This window comes from Amblyomma americanum, chromosome 7 (genome assembly GCF_052857255.1).
Source record: "Amblyomma americanum isolate KBUSLIRL-KWMA chromosome 7, ASM5285725v1, whole genome shotgun sequence".
In the NCBI taxonomy this organism is placed as follows: domain Eukaryota; kingdom Metazoa; phylum Arthropoda; class Arachnida; order Ixodida; family Ixodidae; genus Amblyomma; species Amblyomma americanum.
Genome location: NC_135503.1, coordinates 147,847,035 through 147,866,248, shown reverse-complemented (window position 1 = coordinate 147,866,248; position 19,214 = coordinate 147,847,035).

Below are 19,214 nucleotides of genomic sequence, written 5' to 3'. Positions count from 1 at the left end.
GGTCTTTTACTTTGGAGGGATATTTCGTCGCCTGATCTAGCACTGCTTTCAAAGTAAAACAGGACGTCACGTGGTGGTCTTGTACTTTGGAGAGATATCCCATCGCCGAGCTAGCACTGCTCTCGAAGTAAAATAGGACGTCAACGTGCTGGTCTTGGTTTTTGGAGAGATATTCCATCGACCGATCTAGCACTGCTCTCGAAGTACAATATGACGTCAACGTGGCGGTTTTGCACTTTGGAGAGATATCCCATCGCCCGATCTAGCACTGCTTTCAAAGTAAAACAGGGCGTCACGTGGTGGTCTTGTACTTTGGAGAGATATCCCATCGCCCGATCTAGCACTGCTTTCAAAGTAAAATAGGACGTCAACGTGGCGGTCTTGCACTTTGGAGAGATATCCCATTGCCCGATCTAGCACTGCTCTCGAAGGTAAATAGGACGTCAACGTGCTGGTCGTGTATTTTGGAGATATCCCATCGCCCGACCTTGCACTGCTCTCGAAGTAAAATAGGACGTCAACGTGCTGGTCTTGTATTTTGGAGAGATATCACATCGCCCGACCTAGCACTGCTCTCAAAGTAAAATAGGACGTCAACGTGGCGGTCTTGCACATTGGAGGGATATCCCATATCCCGATCTATCACTGCTTTCGAATTAAAATAGGACGTCAACGTGCTGGTCTTGTATTTTGGAGAGATATCCCATCGCCCGATCTAGCATTGCTCTCGAAGTAATATAGTACGTCAACTTGGCAGTCTTGCGCTTTGTAGGGATATCCCATCGCCTGATCTAGCACTGCTCTCGAAGTCAAATAGGACGTCAACGTGCTGGTCGTGTATTTTCGAGATATATACCATCGCCCTATCTGGCACTGCTTTCGAAGTAAAATAGGACGTCAACATGCTGGTATTGTATTTTGGAGAGATATCTCATCGCCGGATTAGCACTGCTCTTAAAGTAAAATAGGACGTCAACGTGGCGGTCTTGCACTTTGGAGAGATATTCCAATGCCCGATCTAGCACTGTTCTCGAAGTAAAATAGGACGTCAACGTGCTGGTCTTGTATTTTGGAGAGATATCCCATCGCCCGATCTAGCACTGCTCTCGAAGTAATACAGGACGCGACGTGGCGGTCATGCACTTTGGAGGGATATCCCAACGCTCGATCTCGCACTGCTTTTGAAGTAAAATAGGACATCAACAGGGCGGTGTTGTTCTTTGTAGAAGTATCACATCGCCCCATCTAGCACTGCTCTTCAAGTAAAACAGGACGTCAACGTGGCGATTTTGCACTTTGGAGGGATTTCCCATAGCCAGATCTAGCACTGCTCTCGAAGTAAAACAGGACGTGAACGTGGCGGTCTTGTACTATGGAGGGATATTTCGTCGCCCGATCTAGCACTGCTCTCAAAGTTAAACAGGACGTCAACGTGGTGGTCTTGTACTTTGGAGAGATATCCCATCGCCGATCTAGCACTGCTCCTGAAGTGAAATAGGAGGTCAACGTGCTGGTCGTGTATTTTGGAGAGATATCCCATCGCCCTATCTGGAACTGCTTTCGAAGTAAAATAGGACGTCAACGTGGCAGTCTTGCACTTTGTAGGGATATTCCATCGGTCCGATCTAGCACTGCTCTCGAAGTAAAATAGGACGTCAACGTGGCAGTCTTGCACTTTGTAGGGATATCCCATCGCCTGATCTAGCACTTCCTTCGAAGTCAAATAGGACGTCAACGTGCTGGTCGTGTATTTTGGAGAGATATCCCATCGCCCTATCTGGCACTGCTTTCGAAGTAAAATAGGACGTCAACGTGGCGGTCTTGTACTATGGACTGATATCCCAACGCTCGATCTCGCACTGCTTTTGAAGGAAAATAGGACGTCAACATGGCGGTCTTGTCATTTGGAGAAGTATCACATCGCCCGATCTAGCACTGCTCTCCAAGTAAAATAGGGCGTAAACGTGGCGATCTTGCACTTTGGAGGGATATCCCATCGCCCGATCTAGCACCGCTCTCGAAATAAAAGAGGACGTGAACGTGGCGGCCTTGTACTTTGGAGGGATATTTCGTCGCCCGATATAGCACTGCTCTCAAAGTAAAACAGGACGTCAACGTGGTGGTCTTGTACTTTGGAGAGATATCCCATCGCCGATCTAGCACTGCTCTCGAAGTAAAATAGGACGTCAACGTGGCGGTCGTGAACTTTGGAGGAATATACCATCGACCGATCTAGCACTGCTCTCGAAGTAAAATAGGATGTAAACGTGGCGGTCTCGTGCTATGGACTGATATCCCAACGCTCGATCTCGCACTGCTTTTGAAGTAAAATAGGACATCAACAGGGCGGTGTTGTCCTTTGGAGAAATATCACAGCGCCCGATCTAGCACTGCTTTCAAAGTAAAACAGGGCGTCACGTGGTGGTCTTGTACTTTGGAGAGATATCCCATCGCCGATCTAGGACTGCTCTCGAATTAAAGTAGGACGTCAACGTGGCAGTCTTGCACTTTGGAGGGATATCCCATCGCCCGATCTAGCACTGCTCTCGAAGTAAAATATGAGGTCAACGTGGCGGTCTTGCACTTTGGAGGGATATTCCATCGCCCGATCTAGCACTGCTCTCGAAGTAAAATAGGACGTTAACGTGCTGGTCTTGCACTTTGGAGAGATATCCTATCGCCCGATCTAGCACTGCTCTCGAAGTAATATAATACGGCGACGTGGCGATCTTGCACTTTGGAGGGATATCCCATCGGCCGATCTAGCAATGATCTCGAAGTAAAATAGGACGTCGACGTTGCGGTCTTGCACTTTGGACGGATATTCCATCGCCTGATCTAGCCTGCTCTCGAAGTAAAATAGGACGTCAACGTGGCGGTCTTGCACTTTGGAGAGATATCCCATTGCCCGATCTAGCACTGCTCTCGAAGTAAACTAGGACGTCAACGTGCTGGTCGTGTATTATGGAGATATCCCATCGCCCGATCTGGCACTGCTCTCGAAGTAAAATAGGACGTCAACGTGCTGGTCTTGTATTTTTGGAGAGATATCCCATCGCCCGATCTAGCACTGCTCTCGAAGTAAAATAGGACGTTAACGTGCTGGTCTTGCACTTTGGAGAGATATCCCATCGCACGATCTGGCACTGCTCTCGAAGTAAAATAGGATGTGAACGTGGTGGTCTTGTACTATGGACTGATATCCCAACGCTCGATCTCGCACTGCTTTTGAAGTAAAATAGGACGTCAACATGGCGGCTTTGTCCTTTGGAGAAATATCACATCGCCCAATCTAGAACTGACTCCAAGTAAAATAGGGCGTCAACGTGGCGATCTTGCACTTTGGAGGGATATCCCATCGCCCGATCTAGCACTGCTCTCGAAGTCAAATAGGACGTCAACGTGCTGGTCGTGTATTTTGGAGAGATATCCCATCGCCCGATCCGGCACTGCTCTTGAAGTAAAATAGGACGTCAACGTGCTGGTCTTGCACTTTGCAGATATAACCCATCGCACGATCTAACACTGCTCTCGAAGTAAAATAGGACGTCGACGTGGTGTTTTTGCACTTTGGAGGGAAATTCCATCGCCCGATTTAGCACTGCTCTCGAAGTAAAATAGGACTTCGACGTGGCGGTCTTGCACTTTTGAGGGATATCCCATCGCGCGATCTAGCACTGCTCTCGAAGTAAAATAGGACGTCGACGTGGCCGTATTGTACTTTGGAGGGATATCCCATTGCCCGATCTAGCACTGCTCTCGAAGTAAAATAGGAATTCGACGTGGCCGTCTTGCACTTTGGAGGGATATCCCATCGCGCGATCTAGCAATGCTCTCGAAGCAAAATAGGACGTCAACGTGGATGTCTTGCACTTTGGGGGGATATCCCATCGCCCGATCTAGCACTGCTCTCGAAGTAAAATAGCACGTCAACGTGCTGGTCTTGTACTTTGGAGACATATCTCATCGCCCGATCTAGCACTGCTCTCGAAGTAAAATAGGACGTCAACGTGGCGGTCTTGTACTATGGACTGATATCCCAACGCTCGATCTCGCACTGCTTTTGAAGTAAAATAGGACATCAACAGGGCGGTGTTGTCCTTTGGAGAAATATCACATCGCCCGATCTAGCACTGCACTCGAAGGAATACAGGACGTGAACGTGGCGGTCTTTTACTTTGGAGGGATATTTCGTCGCCTGATCTAGCACTGCTTTCAAATCAAAACAGGACGTCACGTGGTGGTCTTGTACTTTGGAGAGATATCCCATCGCCGAGCTAGCACTGCTCTCGAAGTAAAATAGGACGTCAACGTGCTGGTCTTGGTTTTTGGAGAGATATTCCATCGACCGATCTAGCACTGCTCTCGAAGTACAATATGACGTCAACGTGGCGGTTTTGCACTTTGGAGAGATATCCCATCGCCCGATCTAGCACTGCTCTCGAAGTAAAATAGGACGTTAACGTGCTGGTCTCGCACTTTGGAGAGATATCCCATCGCCCGATCTAGCACTGCTCTCGAAGTAAAATAGGACGTCAACGTGGTGGTCTTGAACTTTGGAGAAATATCACATCGCCCGATCTAGCACTGCTCTCCAAGTAAAACAGGACGTCAACGTGGTTATCTTGCACATTGGAGGGATATCCCATCGCCAGATCTAGCACTGCACTCGAAGGAAAACAGGACGTGAACGTGGCGGTCTTGTACTTTGGAGGGATATTTCGTCGCCCGATCTAGCACTGCTTTCAAAGTAAAACAGGGCGTCACGTGGTGGTCTTGTACTTTGGAGAGATATCCCATCGCCCGATCTAGCACTGCTCTCAAAGTAAAATAGGACGTCAACGTGGCGGTCTTGCACTTTGGAGAGATATCCCATTGCCCGATCTAGCACTGCTATCGAAGGTAAATAGGACGTCAACGTGCTGGTCGTGTATTTTGGAGATATCCCATCGCCCGACCTTGCACTGCTCTCGAAGTAAAATAGGACGTCAACGTGCTGGTCTTGTATTTTGGAGAGATATCACATCGCCCGACCTAGCACTGCTCTCAAAGTAAAATAGGACGTCAACGTGGCGGTCTTGCACATTGGAGGGATATCCCATATCCCGATCTATCACTGCTTTCGAATTAAAATAGGACGTCAACGTGCTGGTCTTGTATTTTGGAGAGATATCCCATCGCCCGATCTAGCATTGCTCTCGAAGTAATATAGTACGTCAACGTGGCAGTCTTGCGCTTTGTAGGGATATCCCATCGCCTGATCTAGCACTGCTCTCGAAGTCAAATAGGACGTCAACGTGGCGGTCTTGCACTTTGGAGAGATATTCCAATGCCCGATCTAGCACTGTTCTCGAAGTAAAATAGGACGTCAACGTGCTGGTCTTGTATTTTGGAGAGATATCCCATCGCCCGATCTAGCACTGCTCTCGAAGTAATATAGGACGCGACGTGGTGGTCATGCACTTTGGAGGGATATCCCAACGCTCGATCTCGCACTGCTTTTGAAGTAAAATAGGACATCAACAGGGCGGTGTTGTTCTTTGTAGAAGTAGCACATCGCCCCATCTAGCACTGCTCTTCAAGTAAAACAGGACGTCAACGTGGCGATTTTGCACTTTGGAGGGATTTTCCATAGCCAGATCTAGCACTGCTCTCGAAGTAAAACAGGACGTGAACGTGGCGGTCTTGTACTATGGAGGGATATTTCGTCGCCCGATCTAGCACTGCTCTCAAAGTTAAACAGGACGTCAACGTGGTGGTCTTGTACTTTGGAGAGATATCCCATCGCCGATCTAGCACTGCTCCTGAAGTGAAATAGGAGGTCAACGTGCTGGTCGTGTATTTTGGAGAGATATCCCATCGCCCTATCTGGCACTGCTTTCGAAGTAAAATAGGACGTCAACGTGGCAGTCTTGCACTTTGTAGGGATATTCCATCGGTCCGATCTAGCACTGCTCTCGAAGTAAAATAGGACGTCAACGTGGCAGTCTTGCACTTTGTAGGGATATCCCATCGCCTGATCTAGCACTGCTCTCGAAGTCAAATAGGACGTCAACGTGCTGGTCGTGTATTTTGGAGAGATATCCCATCGCCCTATCTGGCACTGCTTTCGAAGTAAAATAGGACGTCAACGTGGCGGTCTTGTACTATGGACTGATATCCCAACGCTCGATCTCGCACTGCTTTTGAAGGAAAATAGGACGTCAACATGGCGGTCTTGTCATTTGGAGAAGTATCACATCGCCCGATCTAGCACTGCTCTCCAAGTAAAATAGGGCGTCAACGTGGCGATCTTGCACTTTGGAGGGATATCCCATCGCCCGATCTAGCACCGCTCTCGAAATAAAAGAGGACGTGAACGTGGCGGCCTTGTACTTTGGAGGGATATTTCGTCGCCCGATATAGCACTGCTCTCAAAGTAAAACAGGACGTCAACGTGGTGGTCTTGTACTTTGGAGAGATATCCCATCGCCGATCTAGCACTGCTCTCGAAGTAAAATAGGACGTCAACGTGGCGGTCGTGAACTTTGGAGGAATATACCATCGACCGATCTAGCACTGCTCTCGAAGTAAAATAGGATGTAAACGTGGCGGTCTCGTGCTATGGACTGATATCCCAACGCTTGATCTCGCACTGCTTTTGAAGTAAAATAGGACATCAACAGGGCGGTGTTGTCCTTTGGAGAAATATCACAGCGCCCGATCTAGCACTGCTTTCAAAGTAAAACAGGGCGTCACGTGGTGGTCTTGTACTTTGGAGAGATATCCCATCGCCGATCTAGCACTGCTCTCGAATTAAAGTAGGACGTCAACGTGGCAGTCTTGCACTTTGGAGGGATATCCCATCGCTCGATCTAGCACTGCTCTCGAAGTAAAATATGAGGTCAACGTGGCGGTCTTGCACTTTGGAGGGATATTCCATCGTCCGATCTAGCACTGCTCTCGAAGTAAAATAGGACGTTAACGTGCTGGTCTTGCACTTTGGAGAGATATCCTATCGCCCGATCTAGCACTGCTCTCGAAGTAATATAATACGGCGACGTGGCGATCTTGCACTTTGGAGGGATATCCCATCGGCCGATCTAGCAATGCTCTCGAAGTAAAATAGGACGTCGACGTTGCGGTCTTGCACTTTGGACGGATATTCCATCGCCTGATCTAGCCTGCTCTCGAAGTAAAATAGGACGTCAACGTAGCGGTCTTGCACTTTGGAGAGATATCCCATTGCCCGATCTAGCACTGCTCTCGAAGTAAACTAGGACGTCAACGTGCTGGTCGTGTATTATGGAGATATCCCATCGCCCGATCTGGCACTGCTCTCGAAGTAAAATAGGACGTCAACGTGCTGGTCTTGTATTTTTGGAGAGATATCCCATCGCCCGATCTAGCACTGCTCTCGAAGTAAAATAGGACGTTAACGTGCTGTTCTTGCACTTTGGAGAGATATCCCATCGCACGATCTGGCACTGCTCTCGAATTAAAATAGGATGTGAACGTGGTGGTCTTGTACTATGGACTGATATCCCAACGCTCGATCTCGCACTGCTTTTGAAGTAAAATAGGACGTCAACATGGCGGCTTTGTCCTTTGGAGAAATATCACATCGCCCAATCTAGAACTGACTCCAAGTAAAATAGGGCGTCAACGTGGCGATCTTGCACTTTGGAGGGATATCCCATCGCCCGATCTAGCACTGCTCTCGAAGTCAAATAGGACGTCAACGTGCTGGTCGTGTATTTTGGAGAGATATCCCATCGCCCGATCCGGCACTGCTCTTGAAGTAAAATAGGACGTCAACGTGCTGGTCTTGCACTTTGCAGATATAACCCATCGCACGATCTAACACTGCTCTCGAAGTAAAATAGGACGTCGACGTGGCGTTTTTGCACTTTGGAGGGAAATTCCATCGCCCGATTTAGCACTGCTCTCGAAGTAAAATAGGACTTCGACGTGGCGGTCTTGCACTTTGGAGGGATATCCCATCGCGCGATCTAGCACTGCTCTCGAAGTAAAATAGGACGTCGACGTGGCCGTATTGTACTTTGGAGGGATATCCCATTGCCCGATCTAGCACTGCTCTCGAAGTAAAATAGGAATTCGACGTGGCCGTCTTGCACTTTGGAGGGATATCCCATCGCGCGATCTATCAATGCTCTCGAAGCAAAATAGGACGTCAACGTGGATGTCTTGCACTTTGGGGGGATATCCCATCGCCCTATCTAGCACTGCTCTCGAAGTAAAATAACACGTCAATATGCTGGTCTTGCACTTTGGAAAGATATCTCATCGCCCGATCTGGCACTGCTCTCGAAGTAAAACATAACGTCAACGTGCTGGTCTTGCACTTTGGAGACATATCTCATCGCCCGATCTAGCATTGCTCTCTAAGTAAAATAGGACGTCAACGTGGCGGTCTTGCACTTTGGAGGGATATCCCATCGCCCGATCTAGCACTGCCCTCGAAGTAAAATAGGATGTAAACGTGGCGGTCTTGTCCTCTGGAGAAATATCACATCGCCCGATCTAGCACTGCTCTCGAAGTAAAATAGGACGTCATCGTGGCGGTCTTGAACTTTGGAGGAATATCCCATCGCCCGATCTAGCACTGCTCTCGAAGTAAAATACGATGTAAACGTGGCGGTCTTGTACTACGGACTGATATCCCAACGCTCGATCTCGCACTGCTTTTGAAGTCAAATAGGACATCAACAGGGCGGTGTTGTCCTTTGGAGAGATATCACATCGCCCGATCTAGCACTGCTCTCCAAGTAAAACAGGACGTCAACGTGGTGATCTTGCACTTTGGAGGGATATCCCATCGCCAGATCTAGCACTGCACTCGAAGGAAAACAGGACGTGAACGTGGCGGTCTTGTTCTTTGGAGGGATATTTCGTCGCCCGATCTAGCACTGCTTTCAAAGTAAAACAGGGCGTCACGTGGTGGTCTTGTACTTTGGAGAGATATCCCATCGCCCGATCTAGCACTGCTCTCAAAGTAAAATAGGACGTCAACGTGGCGGTCTTGCACTTTGGAGAGATATCCCATTGCCCGATCTAGCACTGCTTTCGAAGTAAAATAGGACGTCAAAGTGCTGGTCGTGTATTTTCGAGATATCCCATCGCCCGATCTGGCACTGCTCTCGAAGTAAAATAGGACGTCAACGTGCTGGTCTTGTATTTTGGAGAGATATCCCATCGCCCGATCTAGCACTGCTCTCAAAGTAAAATAGGACGTCAACGTGGCGGTCTTGCACATTGGAGGGATATCCCATATCCCGATCTATCACTGCTTTCGAATTAAAATAGGACGTCAACGTGCTGGTCTTGTATTTTGGAGAGATTACCCACCGCCCGATCTAGCACTGCTCTCGAAGTACAATAGGACGTCAACGTGGCGGTCTTGCACTTTGGAGGGATATCCCATCGCCAGGTCTAGCACTGCACTCGAAGGAAAACAGGACGTGAACGTGGCGGCCTTGTACTTTGGAGGGATATTTCGTCGCCCGATCTAGCACTGCTTTCAAAGTAAAACAGGGCGTCACGGGGTGTCTTGTACTTTGGAGAGATATCCCATCGCCCGATCTAGCACTGCTCTCAAAGTAAAATAGGACGTCAACGTGGCGGTCTTGCACTTTGGAGAGATAATCCCTTTGCCCGATCTAGCACTGCTCTCGAAGTAAAATAGGACGTCAATGTTCTGGTCTTCTATTTTGGAGAGATATCCCATCGCCCGATCTGGCACTGCTCTCGACGTAAAATAGGACGTCAACGTGGCGGTCTTGCACTTCGGAGGGACATCCCATTGCCCGATCTCGCACTGCTCTTGAAGTAAAATAGGACGTCAACGTGGCGGTCTTGCACTTTGGAGGGATATCCCATCGCCCGATCTAGCACTGCTCTCGAAGTAAAATAGGACGTCAACGTGCTTGCTCTTGCACTTTGGAAAGATGTCCCATCGCCCGATCTAGCACTGTTCTCGAAGTAAAATAGGACGTCAACGTGCTGGTCTTGTATTTTGGAGAGATATCCCATCGCCCGATCTAGCACTGCTCTCGAAGTAATATAGGACGCGACGTGGCGGTCATGCACTTTGGAGGGATATCCCAACGCTCGATCTCGCACTGCTTTTGAAGTAAAATAGGACATCAACAGGGCGGTGTTGTTCTTTGTAGAAGTATCACATCGCCCCATCTAGCACTGCTCTTCAAGTAAAACAGGACGTCAACGTGGCGATTTTGCACTTTGGAGGGATTTCCCATAGCCAGATCTAGCACTGCTCTCGAAGTAAAACAGGACGTGAACGTGGCGGTCTTGTACTATGGAGGGATATTTCGTCGCCCGATCTAGCACTGCTCTCAAAGTTAAACAGGACGTCAACGTGGTGGTCTTGTACTTTGGAGAGATATCCCATCGCCGATCTAGCACTGCTCCTGAAGTGAAATAGGAGGTCAACGTGCTGGTCGTGTATTTTGGAGAGATATCCCTTCGCCCTATCTGGCACTGCTTTCGAAGTAAAATAGGACGTCAACGTGGCAGTCTTGCACTTTGTAGGGATATTCCATCGGTCCGATCTAGCACTGCTCTCGAAGTAAAATAGGACGTCAACGTGGCAGTCTTGCACTTTGTAGGGATATCCCATCGCCTGATCTAGCACTGCTCTCGAAGTCAAATAGGACGTCAACGTGCTGGTCGTGTATTTTGGAGAGATATCCCATCGCCCTATCTGGCACTGCTTTCGAAGTAAAATAGGACGTCAACGTGGCGGTCTTGTACTATGGACTGATATCCCAACGCTCGATCTCGCACTGCTTTTGAAGGAAAATAGGACGTCAACATGGCGGTCTTGTCATTTGGAGAAGTATCACATCGCCCGATCTAGCACTGCTCTCCAAGTAAAATAGGGCGTCAACGTGGCGATCTTGCACTTTGGAGGGATATCCCATCGCCCGATCTAGCACCGCTCTCGAAATAAAAGAGGACGTGAACGTGGCGGCCTTGTACTTTGGAGGGATATTTCGTCGCCCGATATAGCACTGCTCTCAAAGTAAAACAGGACGTCAACGTGGTGGTCTTGTACTTTGGAGAGATATCCCATCGCCGATCTAGCACTGCTCTCGAAGTAAAATAGGACGTCAACGTGGCGGTCGTGAACTTTGGAGGAATATACCATCGACCGATCTAGCACTGCTCTCGAAGTAAAATAGGATGTAAACGTGGCGGTCTCGTGCTATGGACTGATATCCCAACGCTCGATCTCGCACTGCTTTTGAAGTAAAATAGGACATTAACAGGGCGGTGTTGTCCTTTGGAGAAATATCACAGCGCCCGATCTAGCACTGCTTTCAAAGTAAAACAGGGCGTCACGTGGTGGTCTTGTACTTTGGAGAGATATCCCATCGCCGATCTAGCACTGCTCTCGAATTAAAGTAGGACGTCAACGTGGCAGTCTTGCACTTTGGAGGGATATCCCATCGCCCGATCTAGCACTGCTCTCGAAGTAAAATATGAGGTCAACGTGGCGGTCTTGCACTTTGGAGGGATATTCCATCGCCCGATCTAGCACTGCTCTCGAAGTAAAATAGGACGTTAACGTGCTGGTCTTGCACTTTGGAGAGATATCCTATCGCCCGATCTAGCACTGCTCTCGAAGTAATATAATACGGCGACGTGGCGATCTTGCACTTTGGAGGGATATCCCATCGGCCGATCTAGCAATGCTCTCGAAGTAAAATAGGACGTCGACGTTGCGGTCTTGCACTTTGGACGGATATTCCATCGCCTGATCTAGCCTGCTCTCGAAGTAAAATAGGACGTCAACGTGGCGGTCTTGCACTTTGGAGAGATATCCCATTGCCCGATCTAGCACTGCTCTCGAAGTAAACTAGGACGTCAACGTGCTGGTCGTGTATTATGGAGATATCCCATCGCCCGATCTGGCACTGCTCTCGAAGTAAAATAGGACGTCAACGTGCTGGTCTTGTATTTTTGGAGAGATATCCCATTGCCCGATCTAGCACTGCTCTCGAAGTAAACTAGGACGTCAACGTGCTGGTCGTGTATTATGGAGATATCCCATCGCCCGTTCCGGCACTGCTCTTGAAGTAAAATAGGACGTCAACGTGCTGGTCTTGCACTTTGCAGATATAACCCATCGCACGATCTAACACTGCCCTCGAAGTAAAATAGGACGTCGACGTGGCGTTTTTGCACTTTGGAGGGAAATTCCATCGCCCGATTTAGCACTGCTCTCGAAGTAAAATAGGACTTCGACGTGGCGGTCTTGCACTTTGGAGGGATATCCCATCGCGCGATCTAGCACTGCTCTCGAAGTAAAATAGGACGTCGATGTGGCCGTATTGTACTTTGGAGGGAGATCCCATTGCCCGATCTAGCACTTCTCTCGAAGTAAAATATTAATTCGACGTGGCCGTCTTGCACTTTGGAGGGATATCCCATCGCGCGATCTAGCAATGCTCTCGAAGCAAAATAGGACGTCAACGTGGATGTCTTGCACTTTGGGGGGATATCCCATCGCCCTATCTAGCACTGCTCTCGAAGTAAAATAACACGTCAATATGCTGGTCTTGCACTTTGGAAAGATATCTCATCGCCCGATCTGGCACTGCTCTCGAAGTAAAACATAACGTCAACGTGCTGGTCTTGCACTTTGGAGACATATCTCATCGCCCGATCTAGCATTGCTCTCTAAGTAAAATAGGACGTCAACGTGGCGGTCTTGCACTTTGGAGGGATATCCCATCGCCCGATCTAGCACTGCCCTCGAAGTAAAATAGGATGTAAACGTGGCGGTCTTGTACTATGGACTGATATCCCAACGCTCGATCTCGCACTGCTTTTGAAGGAAAATAGGACGTCAACATGGCGGTCTTGTCCTCTGGAGAAATGTCACATCGCCCGATCTAGCACTGCTCTCAAAGTAAAATAGGACGTCATCGTGGCGGTCTTGAACTTTGGAGGAATATCCCATCGCCCGATCTAGCACTGCTCTCGAAGTAAAATACGATGTAAACGTGGCGGTCTTGTACTACGGACTGATATCCCAACGCTCGATCTCGCACTGCTTTTGAAGTCAAATAGGACATCAACAGGGCGGTGTTGTCCTTTGGAGAGATATCACATCGCCCGATCTAGCACTGCTCTCCAAGTAAAACAGGACGTCAACGTGGTGATCTTGGACTTTGGAGGGATATCCCATCGCCAGATCTAGCACTGCACTCGAAGGAAAACAGGACGTGAACGTGGCGGTCTTGTACTTTGGAGGGATATTTCGTCGCCCGATCTAGCACTGCTTTCAAAGTAAAACAGGGCGTCACGTGGTGGTCTTGTACTTTGGAGAGATATCCCATCGCCCGATCTAGCACTGCTCTCAAAGTAAAATAGGACGTCAACGTGGCGGTCTTGCACTTTGGAGAGATATCCCATTGCCCGATCTAGCACTGCTTTCGAAGTAAAATAGGACGTCAAAGTGCTGGTCGTGTATTTTGGAGATATCCCATCGCCCGATCTGGCACTGCTCTCGAAGTAAAATAGGACGTCAACGTGCTGGTCTTGTATTTTGGAGAGATATCCCATCGCCCGATCTAGCACTGCTCTCAAAGTAAAATAGGACGTCAACGTGGCGGTCTTGCACATTGGAGGGATATCCCATATCCCGATCTATCACTGCTTTCGAATTAAAATAGGACGTCAACGTGCTGGTCTTGTATTTTGGAGAGATTACCCACCGCCCGATCTAGCACTGCTCTCGAAGTACAATAGGACGTCAACGTGGCGGTCTTGCACTTTGGAGGGATATCCCATCGCCAGGTCTAGCACTGCACTCGAAGGAAAACAGGACGTGAACGTGGCGGCCTTGTACTTTGGAGGGATATTTCGTCGCCCGATCTAGCACTGCTTTCAAAGTAAAACAGGGCGTCACGGGGTGTCTTGTACTTTGGAGAGATATCCCATCGCCCGATCTAGCACTGCTCTCAAAGTAAAATAGGACGTCAACGTGGCGGTCTTGCACTTTGGAGAGATAATCCCTTTGCCCGATCTAGCACTGCTCTCGAAGTAAAATAGGACGTCAACGTGCTGGTCGTGTATTTTGGAGATATCCCATCGCCCGATCTAGCACTGCTCTCGAAGTAAAATAGGACATCAATGTTCTGGTCTTCTATTTTGGAGAGATATCCCATCGCCCGATCTGGCACTGCTCTCGACGTAAAATAGGACGTCAACGTGGCGGTCTTGCACTTCGGAGGGACATCCCATTGCCCGATCGCGCACTGCTCTTGAAGTAAAATAGGACGTCAACGTGGCGGTCTTGCACTTTGGAGGGATATCCCATCGCCCGATCTAGCACTGCTCTCGAAGTAAAATAGGACGTCAACGTGCTTGCTCTTGCACTTTGGAAAGATGTCCCACCGCCCGATCTGGCACTGCACTCGAAGTAAAACAGGACATCAACGTGCTGGTCTTAAACTTTGGAGAGATAACCCATCGCACGATCTAGCACTGCTCTCGAAGTAAAATAGGACGTCGACGTGACCGTATTGTACTTTGGAGGGATATCCCATCGCCCGATCTAGCACAGCTCTCGAAGTAAAATACGAATTCGACGTGGCGGTCTTGCACTTTGAAGGGATATCCCACCGCGCGATCTAGCAATGCTCTCGAAGCAAAATAGGACGTCAACGTGGCTGTCATGCACTTTGGGGGGATATCCCATCGCCCGATCTAGCACTGCTCTCGAAGTAAAATAGGATGTAAACGTGGCGGTCTTGTACTATGGACTGATATCCCAGCGCTCGATCTCGCACTGCTTTTGAAGTAAAATAGGACATCAACAGGGCGGTGTTGTCCTTTGGAGAAATATCACATCGCCCGATCTAGCACTGCATTCGAAGGAATACAGGACGTGAACGTGGCGGTCTTTTACTTTGGAGGGATATTTCGTCGCCTGATCTAGCACTGCTTTCAAAGCAAAACAGGACGTCACGTGGTGGTCTTGTACTTTGGAGAGATATCCCATCGCCGAGCTAGCACTGCTCTCGAAGTAAAATAGGACGTCAACGTGCTGGTCTTGGTTTTTGGAGAGATATTCCATCGACCGATCTAGCACTGCTCTCGAAGTACAATATGACGTCAACGTGGCGGTTTTGCACTTTGGAGGGATATCCCATCGCCCGATCTAGCACTGCTCTCGAAGTAAATTATGAGGTCAACGTGGCGGTCTTGCACTTTGGAGAGATATCCCATCGCCCGATCTAGCACTGCTCTCGAAGTAAAATAGGACGTTAACGTGCTGGTCTTGCACTTTGGAGAGATATCCCATCGCGCGATCTAGCACTGCTCTCAAACTTAAACAGGACGTCAACGTGGCGGTCTTGTCCTCTGGAGAAATATCGCATCGCCTGATCTAGCACTGCTCTCGAAGTAAAATAGGACGTCAACGTGGCGGTCTTGAACTTTGGAGAAATATCACATCGCCCAATCTAGCACTGCTCTCCAAGTAAAACAGGACGTCAACGTGGTGATCTTGCACTTTGGAGGGATATCCCATCGCCAGATCTAGCACTGCACTCGAAGGAAAACAGGACGTGAACGTGGCGGTCTTGTACTTTGGAGGGATATTTCGTCGCCCGATCTAGCACTGCTTTCAAAGTAAAACAGGGCGTCACGTGGTGGTCTTGTACTTTGGAGAGATATCCCATCGCCCGAACTAGCACTGCTCTCAAAGTAAAATAGGACATCAACGTGGCGGTCTTGCACTTTGGAGAGATATCCCATTGCCCGATCTAGCACTGCTCTCGAAGGTAAATAGGACGTCAACGTGCTGGTCGTGTATTTTGGAGATATCCCATCGCCCGATCTTGCACTGCTCTCGAAGTAAAATAGGACGTCAACGTGCTGGTCTTGTATTTTGGAAAGATATCACATCGCCCGACCTAGCACTGCTCTCAAAGTAAAATAGGACGTCAACGTGGCGATCTTGCACATTGGAGGGATATCCCATATCCCGATCTATCACTGCTTTCGAATTAAAATAGGACGTCAACGTGCTGGTGTTGTATTTTGGAGAGATATCCCATCGCCCGATCTAGCATTGCTCTCGAAGTAATATAGTACGTCAACGTGGCAGTCTTGCGCTTTGTAGGGATATCCCATCGCCTGATCTAGCACTGCTCTCGAAGTCAAATAGGACGTCAACGTGCTGGTCGTGTATTTTCGAGATATATGCCATCGCCCTATCTGGCACTGCTTTCGAAGTTAAATAGGACGTCAACATGCTGGTATTGTATTTTGGAGAGATATCACATCGCCGGATTAGCACTGCTCTTTAGTAAAATAGGACGTCAACGTGGCGGTCTTGCACTTTGGAGAGATATTCCAATGCCCGATCTAGCACTGTTCTCGAAGTAAAATAGGACGTCAACGTGCTGGTCTTGTATTTTGGAGAGATATCCCATCGCCCGATCTAGCACTGCTCTCGAAGTAATATAGGACGCGACGTGGCGGTCATGCACTTTGGAGGGATATCCCAACGCTCGATCTCGCACTGCTTTTGATGTAAAATAGGACATCAACAGGGCGGTGTTGTTCTTTGTAGAAGTATCACATCGCCCCATCTAGCACTGCTCTTCAAGTAAAACAGGACGTCAACGTGGCGATTTTGCAATTTGGAGGGATTTCCCATAGCCAGATCTAGCACTGCTCTCGAAGTAAAACAGGACGTGAACGTGGCGGTCTTGTACTATGGAGGGATATTTCGTCGCCCGATCTAGCACAGCTCTCAAAGTTAAACAGGACGTCAACGTGGTGGTCTTGTACTTTGGAGAGATATCCCATCGCCGATCTAGCACTGCTCCTGAAGTGAAATAGGAGGTCAACGTGCTGGTCGTGTATTTTGGAGAGATATCCCATCGCCCTATCTGGCACTGCTTTCGAAGTAAAATAGGACGTCAACGTGGCAGTCTTGCACTTTGTAGGGATATTCCATCGGTCCGATCTAGCACTGCTCTCGAAGTAAAATAGGACGTCAACGTGGCAGTCTTGCACTTTGTAGGGATATCCCATCGCCTGATCTAGCACTGCTCTCGAAGTCAAGTAGGACGTCAACGTGCTGGTCGTGTATTTTGGAGAGATATCCCATCGCCCTATCTGGCACTGCTTTTGAAGTAAAATAGGACGTCAACGTGGCGGTCTTGTACTATGAACTGATATCCCAACGCTCGATCTCGCACTGCTTTTGAAGGAAAATAGGACGTCAACATGGCGGTCTTGTCCTTTGGAGAAGTATCACATCGCCCGATCTAGCACTGCTCTCCAAGTAAAATAGGGCGTCAACGTGGCGATCTTGCACTTTGGAGGGATATCCCATCGCCCGATCTAGCACAGCTCTCGAAATAAAAGAGGACGTGAACGTGGCGGCCTTGTACTTTGGAGGGATATTTCGTCGCCCGATATAGCACTGCTCTCAAAGTAAAACAGGACGTCAACGTGGTGGTCTTGTACATTGGAGAGATATCCCATCGCCGATCTAGCACTGCTCTCGAAGTAAAATAGGATGTCAACGTGGCGGTCTTGAACTTTGGAGGAATATCCCATCGACCGGTCTAGCACTGCTCTCGAAGTAAAATAGGATGTAAACGTGGCGGTCTCGTGCTATGGACTGATATCCCAACGCTCGATCTCGCACTGCTTTTGAAGTAAAATAGGACATCAACAGGGCGGTGTTGTCCTTTGGAGAAATATCACAGCGCCCGATCTAGCACTTCTTTCAAAGTAAAACAGGGCGTCACGTGGTGGTCTTGTACTTTGGAGAGATATCCCATCGCCGATCTAGCACTGCTCTCGAATTAAAGTAGGACGTCAACGTGGCGGTCTTGCACTTTGGAGGGATATCCCATCGCCCGATCTAGCACTGCTCTCGAAGTAAAATATGAGGTCAACGTGGCGGTCTTGCACTTTGGAGGGATATCCCATCGCCCGATCTAGCACTGCTCTCGAAGTAAAATAGGACGTTAACCTGCTGGTCTTGCACTTTGGAGAGATATCCTATCGCCCGATCTAGCACTGCTCTCGAAGTAATATAATACGTCGACGTGGCGGTCTTGCACTTTGGAGGGATATCCCATCGGCCGATCTAGCAATGCTCTCGAAGTAAAATAGGACGTCGACGTTGCGGTCTTGCACTTTGGACGGATATTCCATCGCCTGATCTAGCCTGCTCTCGAAGTAAAATAGGACGTCAACGTGGCGGTCTTGCACTTTGGAGAGATATCCCATTGCCCGATCTAGCACTGCTCTCGAAGTAAACTAGGACGTCAACGTGCTGGTCGTGTATTATGGAGATATCCCATCGCCCGATCTGGCACTGCTCTCGAAGTAAAATAGGACGTCAACGTGCTGGTCTTGTATTTTTGGAGAGATATCCCATCGCCCGATCTAGCACTGCTCTCGAAGTAAAATAGGACGTTAACGTGCTGGTCTTGCACTTTGGAGAGATATCCCATCGCGCGATCTAGCACTGCTCTCAAACTTAAACAGGACGTCAACGTGGCGGTCTTGTCCTCTGGAGAAATATCGCATCGCCTGATCTAGCACTGCTCTCGAAGTAAAATAGGACGTCAACGTGGCGGTCTTGAACTTTGGAGAAATATCACATCGCCCAATCTAGCACTGCTCTCCAAGTAAAACAGGACGTCAACGTGGTGATCTTGCACTTTGGAGGGATAACCCATCGCCAGATCTAGCACTGCACTCGAAGGAAAACAGGACGTGAACGTGGCGGTCTTGTACTTTGGAGGGATATTTCGTCGCCCGATCTAGCACTGCTTTCAAAGTAAAACAGGGCGTCACGTGGTGGTCTTGTACTTTGGAGAGATATCCCATCGCCCGAACTAGCACTGCTCTCAAAGTAAAATAGGACATCAACGTGGCGGTCTTGCACTTTGGAGAGATATCCCATTGCCCGATCTAGCACTGCTCTCGAAGGTAAATAGGACGTCAACGTGCTGGTCGTGTATTTTGGAGATATCCCATCGCCCGATCTGGCACTGCTCTCGAAGTAAAATAGGACGTCAACGTGCTGGTCTTGTATTTTGGAAAGATATCACATCGCCCGACCTAGCACTGCTCTCAAAGTAAAATAGGACGTCAACGTGGCGATCTTGCACATTGGAGGGATATCCCATATCCCGATCTATCAC